General features: G+C 41.6%; 1 long non-coding RNA gene across 1 annotated transcript in view; it reads left to right on the forward strand.

The window, feature by feature from the left end:
- Nucleotides 1-7253, forward strand: part of LOC308608718 — a 28035-nt gene extending 20782 nt beyond the window's left edge. The window contains exons 4-5 of the long non-coding RNA XR_014014217.1: nucleotides 5376-5432; nucleotides 7057-7253. This is a non-coding gene — a long non-coding RNA (uncharacterized lncRNA). The remainder of the gene's footprint in view (nucleotides 1-5375; nucleotides 5433-7056) is intronic.
- Nucleotides 7254-8106: the final 853 nt, after the last annotated feature.

The following is an 8106-nucleotide window of genomic DNA, read 5'->3' on the forward strand; positions in this document are numbered from 1 at the left end:
ATGCAGAAGTTTCTAAGAGACACAATGACTCTAAAAATAGCTTTTCTAAAAGAATCCTTACAGTGCATGTGTGCGTGTGTGCACATGCACACATGCACACACACACACAAAATCTTCATTAAAAAACTTTGGCCATCTGAGCAGGTAACCTTAACTTAGTCTGTCGGCCAGAAACACAATTTGGATCCAGATTCTTTTGAGTTTTGTATTATTATACTTGAGATATGGCTAAAATTAAAAAATGAAAACTATAAGACCTTTGTGTCTGTCTACATGTTTATGTATATCCATGTATGTATGTATATTATATATATACCTATATGATATTTTTTTTGGCCGCCCCGTGCAGCCTGTGGGATCTTAGTTCCCCAACCAGGGGTTGGACCTGGGCCCTCGGCAGTAAAAGCCCCGAGTCCTAACCACTGGACTGCCAGGGAATTCCCATATATATATATAATATATATATATATATATATTTTTTGTGGTACGTGGGCCTCTCACTGTTGTGGCCTCTCCCGATGTGGAGCACAGACTCTGGACGCGCAGGCTCAGCAGCCATGGCTCACGGACCCAGCTGCTTCATGGCATGTGGGATCTTCCTGGACCGGGGCACGAACCCGTGTCCCCTGCATCAGCAGGCGGACTCTCAACCACTGCGCCACCAGGGAAGCCCCTTTTCTAAATGTTTGATAGAATTTGCCTGTGAAGCCATCTAGTCCTGGACTTTTGTTTGTTGGAAGATTTTTAATTACGGTTTCAATTTCATTACTTGTGATAGGCCTGTTTATATTTTCTAATTCTTCCCGATTCAGTCTTGGAAAATTGTACCTTTCCAAGAATTTGTCCATTTCTTCGTGGTTGTCCACTTTACTGGCATATAGTTGCTTGTGGTAGTATCTTACAATCCTTCGTATTTCTGCAGTGTCGGTTGTGATTTCTCCTTTTTCATTTCTAATTTTATTGATTTGCGTCCTCTCCCTCTTTTTCTTGATGAGTCTGGCTAAGGGTTTATCGATTTTGTTTATCTGCTCAAAGAACCAGCTTTTAGTTTTATTGATCTTTCCTGTTGTTTTATTTGTTTCTATTTCATTTATTTCTGCTCTGATCTTTATGATTTCTTTCCTTCTACTGACTTTGGGTTTTCTTTGTTCTTCTTTCTCTAGTTGTTTTAAGTGTAGGGTTAGATTGTTTATTTGAGATTTTTCTTGTTTCTTGAGGTGAGATTGTATTGCTATAAACTTCCCTCTTAGGACTGCTTTTGCTGCATCACATAGGTTTTGGGTCATTGTGTTTTCATTGTCATTTGTTTCTGTGTATTTTTTTATTCTTTGATTTCTTCAGTGATCTCTTGGTTATTTAGTAGTGCACTGTTTAGCCTCTGTGTATTTGTGTTTTTTACAGTTTTTTTCCTGTAATTGATTTCCAATCTAATAGTGTTGTGGTCAGAAAAGATGCTTGATATGATTTCAATATTCTTAAATTTTCCAAGACTTGATTTGTGACCCAAGATGTGATCTATCCTGGAGAATGTTCTGTGTGCACTTGAGAGGAAAGTGTATTCTGCCACTTTTGGGTGGAATGTTCTATAAATATCAGTTAGATCTATCTGGTCTATTGTATCATTTAAAGCTTGTGTTTCCTTATTTATTTTCTGTTTGGATGATCTGTCCATTGGTGTAAGTGGGTTGTTAAAGTACCCTACTATTACTGTGTTACTGTTGATTTCTCCTTTCATGGTTGTTAGCACTTGCCTTATGTATTGAGGTGCTCCTATGTTGGGTGCATAAACATTTATAATTGTTATATCTTCTTCTTGGATTGATCTTTTGATCATTAGGTAGTGTCCCTCCTTGTCTCTTGTAGCAGACTTTATTTTAAAAATTTATTTTTTATTTTTTATTTTTTTGCAGTACGCGGGCCTCTCACTGCTGTGGCCTCTCCCGTTGCAGAGCACAGGCTCCGGATGCGCAGGCTCAGCGGCCATGGCCCACGGGCCCAGACACTCCGTGGCACGTGGGATCTTCCCGGACCGGGGCACGAACCCGCGTCCCCTGCGTCGGCAGGCGGACTCTCAACCACTGCGCCACCAGGGAAGCCCAGTCTTGTAGGTTTTTACCTTGCTCCTTCATCTGTGATATATTTTTTTGCCGTCTCTCTCTTTTTTTTTTTTTATGAGTGGGATTGTGTTCCTGTCTTACTGGTTGTTTGGCCTGAGGTTTCCAACTCTGGGGTTTGTAGGCTATTGGGTAGAGATGGGTCTTGGTGCTGAGATGAGGAACTCCGTGAGACCTCACTCTGATGAATATTCCCTAGGGTCTGAGGTTCTCTGTTAGTCCAGTGGTTTGGACTCGGAGCTCCCACCGCAGGAGCTTAGGCCCAACTCTGGGCTCATGAACCAAGATCCCACAAGCCACCTGGGGCGGCAAAAAAAAAAAAAACCCCAAAAACCAATAACAAAGTAAAATATAAAATTAGACTAGGAAACTAACAGATATGTTATGAAGAATATAAAAATAAAAATATAGATGAATCAACAACCGGAAAGTACTACAGTACCACAATAGTAAAAAAGAGGAGGAGGGGAAAAAAAAAGTGGGGGGAGGCCTTGGCTGTGGAGGGCAGGGCCTAAGCAAGGGTGAGGTTTGGGTCGTGGGCAGGGCCAATGCTCAGGACCCACAGGGCTGGAAAAGGCCCTGGGGGCTGTGGGGATTGGGGCTTAGGATCAAGGAACAGAAGGGGCCCAGGTGTGCCCCCCACCCCTGGTCTCAGAGGGCAGGGGACCTCACCTCGGAGCCCAGCAGGCTTCCTGGGCTCGAGTGGGTGGGGTAAACACCCTCCTCTCCTGCTTCTCCAGTCTGGGATGGCCCCTACCGCCTGCTTCTCCTGATCTCCCTGGCCTCCCTCCTATGCCCTCAAGAACCCACGTGGTCTGGAGGGGGCTTTGGAGGGCAGGGGATCGGCCTGGGAGCTCAGCAGGCTCCCTGGCCTGAGTGGATGGGGCAGTCGCCCTCTGCTCCTCTCCCGCTCTTCCTGGAGAGTCCCTCCCACCTGCCTCTCCTGATCTCCCTGGCCTCAGGGGCACTGATCCTTTCTGGCCTCCACTTTCCCTCCCCCCTCAGTACCCCTACGTCCTACTGGTTCACTTTGGGGTTCCTCCTGTCTCCTTGGGGGTCTCCCCACCAGTGGCGGGCAGGCGCCCTAGTCGTGGGGAGACACTAATGCTACATCTTCCCACACTGCCGTCTTGACTCTGCCCCTGATATTTTTAAAAGAATTTTACTTAGTTGGCTTAAAGAGAAATAAGTGCATGTATAAATTAAATATTCCTAAAACTCTCAGAAATGGAAACTCTAATCCAACTGTTTTCAATTTCACATGATCAGGATAATCTTTGTTAAATAAAAGTTAGTTTAAGTTTGTTGGTTTAATAAAAACAGACTTGTCTTTGGAATTGTCAATATTAAATGTAATGCAAACATATAACTTTTTCTACCTTGTTTTATTTGTCGAATAAGCTCATGCTATTTCTATGTTACAAAATAACTTAAGGGCTTCCCTGGTGGCGCAGTGGTTGAGAGTCCGCCTGCCGATGCAGGGGACATGGGTTCGTGCCCCGGTCTGGGATGATCCCACACGCCGTGGAGCAGCTGGGCCCGTGAGCCATGGCCGCTGAGCCTGCGCGTCCGGAGCCTGTGCTCCGCAACGGGAGAGGCCACAACAGTGAGAGGCCCGCGTACCGCAAAACAAAAACAAACAGACAAACAAACAAAACTTAAGATGATGGCTAGCTGTTTGATGGCTAATCTAAGCATAATTGTTAAAAACAAGTAATTTAAATAAATGTAAATAAAATAAAAGTTTATACTAAGCTAAACTAAATAATGAACATTTATTATCTAGATCATTTCCAAATAAGATAATTTACTGAGACATTGATCACTAAACATAAATTTAAATTTATTTTTCTTAATTTTTACAGAGACAAAGATATTTGGGTCTATTAATAAATATGTCTTTTGCCACATTAAAACCACATTAAATATTGTACTATGAAAAATGTGTTTCTAAAAAGTATAAGTTTTTATAATTATATATTTATAAATTTGCTAATTTACTATGGGGTGCTAATATATGATAGATAGTTCACTATTGCCTGCTTTGTAACTTTCACTGGAAAATAAAGATTACTCATAGTTAAAATTTATAATCAATGTGTAAAAATAGAGCTACTAGAGGGCCTCCCTGGTGGCGCAGTGGTTGAGAGTCCGCCTGCCGATGCAGGGGATGCGGGTTCGTGCCCCGGTCTGGGGGGATCCCATGTGCCGCGGAGCGGCTGGGCCCGTGGGCCATGGCCGCTGGGCCTGCGCGTCCGGAGCCTGTGCTCCGCAACGGGAGAGGCCACAACAGTGAGAGGCCCGCATACCGCAAAAAGAAAAAAAAAAAAAAAAAAAATAGAGCTACTAGAAACAATAAAGAGTGAAGGAAAACAACTTTGTATACAAAGAAAGGGAAGAAAATTGAATTTAAAAATATCAGTACAGATTTATTTCATTTCTTCATAATAAACAACTCCATAAAATATTTGAATAAAAAAAGAACAAACAGTTTTCAGTAAGTGTTTGCATATTTTTTCTACATACTTTCTTCTCCCTTCAGATTCCAAAAACAGAGTAGAACTGAGACATTCTTAATTTTGTCACAGCTACATAGCCTTTAATTCTGTCAACAGAACTTGTATCCATTCTCCATAAAGCCCCTGAATATCTAGCATTAGGAAATTAATAAACTCATTGGTCTAAACCCGAGGATACAAACCCCTAACAAGTGCCAAAGCACTCATTCATTATGAAACTGGGTCTTCCGTTTCCTTGCTAAGGATGTAGAGGTGTGTTCTACATCCTGAAAATAATAGACTGAGTTTACATGGCATGGATATGAGCAATAGTTACTGCACAAGTGAATAGGACACAAAACCACCTGAACTGGTTGTTTAGTGTACTGTAGGGAGAGGAGCTGATGTCTGGTTTTCTCTTTCCCTCTAACTCTTCTCTTTGACAACCAACAGCACATGAACATTATTTGTTAGACTATTCTGCCGTGCAGTTTTTCACTTTGATTCAAAGAAATGAAAACTGACATTGCTCTCCCTCACATTGATTGGAAGAAATCAATATAATAGTGAAAATACTGCTGATTCTAGGGATATGGAACATCAAAGTGATCCTTATTATGAGGTTTGAACTTGTAATTTTAAAAAATTGAAGTATAGTTGATTTACAATAAAATGTATTTTCATATGAGGAGTATGCAAGGAATATAGGATGTGTTAAGGAGAAAGAGAATAATGTGTAAAATAAAATGACTTTTTTTTTCAGAAGAAGAAAGGAAAAAGAAGAAGGCAAAACCTAAATGGATATAGAAAGATGCAAAAGGTTTGTGGAAGAGAAATTTTATGTTGTGAGGTCACAGCTGGCTAAAATTGAATAGATTTATTTACAAGAATTTTTAAGATGAGCTCAGTAATGTACTGATACAAAACTAGAGTTTAATTTTCTCTCTGTTAAAATCACAAAATTTCTTAGATTATTGGTCTGTTCTTAATAAAATATTATAAAAGGTTTTTCTTTACCTTTAATGTAATCTGCCTAGGAAACAAGGATTCCGTGTCATGGGAAGTATTTCCTGTGTTCCACATTGTCTTTATCAGATCTTTAATTAGGAAAACTGAGTTTTTTCAATTTTAAGAGCTAAGGTTTTTTACAACTATATAACTTTCTATATTTGCCTTTGAAATCTTTCAGTTATCACTTTGGTGAACAGATAACTAAGTATTATGTCATAGTGACTTACACTCCTAATTGATCAAGGGTTTCAAATCTTTTGACTTTTTTTTTGTTTTGTTTTTGTTTTTGTTTTTGTTTTTGTTTTTTGCGGTACGCGGGCCTCTCACTGCCGTGGCCTCTCCCGTTGCGGAGCATAGGCTCCGGACGCGCAGGCCCAGCGGCCACGGCTCACGGGCCCAGCCGCTCCTCAGTATGTGGGATCCTCCCGGACCTGGGCACGAACCCACGTCCCCTGCATCGACACGCGGACTCTCAACCATTGCGCCACCAGGGAAGCCCTCTTTTGACATTTTTAACAAACTTCCCCAAATCAAATTCTGAATGAAGTCTTTTTGACCTCAAACTAACTTTGGAATTTTCCAGAGGGCCCCTGGAAGTTCTGAAAAAAATTTGCTCTTTCTCCTTATAAAAGAGAAATCTCAGTTTATTTAGGCTTATTTGATATTAAATTGCATGGCAAACATTGTCAAATAAAAAGTAATGTTTGGGGGCTTCCCTGGTGGCGCAGTGGTTGAGAGTCCGCCTGCCAATGCAGAGGACACGGGTTCGTGCCCCGTCTGGGAAGATCCCACATGCTGCGGAGCGGCTGGGCCCGTGAGCCATGGCCGCTGAGCCTGCGCGTCCAGAGCCTGTGTGCCGCAACGGGAGAGGCCACAACAAGTGAGAGGCCTGCGTACCGCAAAAAAAAAAAAAAAAAAAAAAAAAAAAAAAGTAATGTTTGGGGTTTCCCTGGTGGCGCAGTGGTTGACAGTCCGCCTGCCGATGCAGGGGAGACGGGTTTTGTGCCCTGGTCCGGGAAGATCCCACATGCCACAGAGCGGCTGGGCCCGTGAGCCATGGCCGCTGAGCCTGCGCGTCCGGAGCCTGTGCTCCGCAACGGGAGAGGCCACAACAGTGACAGGCCCGTGTACCGCAAAAAAAAAAAAAAAAGTAATGTTTGACCTTCTTAGATTATATTTACATAGTATATATTATTAATATGCGTTCTAGAAATTATATGAAATTCCTAAAAACCTGATATGTCCTTGTATAATGTTATCAGTCAAGATTCCAGTTATTATTTTATAATATTGTATGTCACAAAATAATAATTTGGGCATCATTTTTTGGTGAATTCTCACTAGATCTTTAACCATGGATGTTTTTAAGTCTTTTGTCACAGTTATTGTTTTACTCTTGATTCCTCTCTGAAAGCATTTGTAATCATCTACAGGCAAAATGCTTCATCTTCAACGAGATTTATGGAAAAGCTATTAACAAGTACTCTAGAATACAAGTTTCGGATAACTTTAAGATCATAACACTGAACTGGGTAAGAATTTCTAAGACTCTACTGGAAAAGTGATTGATTCATAAAGCTACTAACCCAAGATGAAGCAAAAGAAAAATTAATTACAGGGGACTGAATGAACTGATGAAGATGATTATAACTTTTATGACTTCATTTTAAATATTGCTGGTTGTTTAATGTTTTGTTTTCCAGATTTAAAAGACTCCTTTTGCCCCTCTCTTTTTTTTTTTTTGCGGTACGCAGGCCTCTCACTGTTGTGGCCTCTCCCACTGCAGAGCACAGGCTCCGGACGCACAGGCTCAGCGGCCATGGCTCACGGGCCCAGCCGCTCCGCGGCCTGTGGGATCTTCCCGGACCGGGGCACGAACCCGTGTCCCCTGCATCGGCAGGTGGACTCTCAACCACTGTGCCACCAGGGAAGCCCGGACCCCCCCCCCATTGAAAGAGACATCTTTATTGAAGAGGACACCCTGATATGAAGATGTCCTATCCTAAAGAGACATCTATATTGAAGAGAACACCCTGAAATGAAGATGTCCTATCCTAAAGAGACCCTCTGATCCCATGTCACTAATAGTGTGACATGTTTTACATGTTTGCCATTTTTAAGCAAGAGGAAATTGTTAGAGGAAAAAGAGCATTGCTAAAGATATAAAACCTTTCAACACTCGGATTTGATGAGCAGTCATAAAGGTGGAGCTGAGGAAAGGTAAGGAAAGTGATAAAAAATTACCACTGTTTTGAAATTTCCTAGCCTGGGTTTTACTTCTGTTGGAACAAGTGGGTATAATACTAAGCAGTTTCATGTAACAGCTCACTAGTCTTTCAGGTTTAGGGGGAAAATCACCTTTCCATTGTTTCCTCCTCCCCCTCACAACTTTATTCTAGATCCTTTTGTATAATCTCTAGTCTGGGAAATAAGCTATTTTTTAAAAAGTGGTTTCTCTATCCTAATGAAATAATAGCATGAAT

This window comes from Mesoplodon bidens, assembly GCF_964165515.1.
Source record: "Mesoplodon bidens genome assembly, chromosome: X".
Taxonomy (NCBI): domain Eukaryota; kingdom Metazoa; phylum Chordata; class Mammalia; order Artiodactyla; family Ziphiidae; genus Mesoplodon; species Mesoplodon bidens.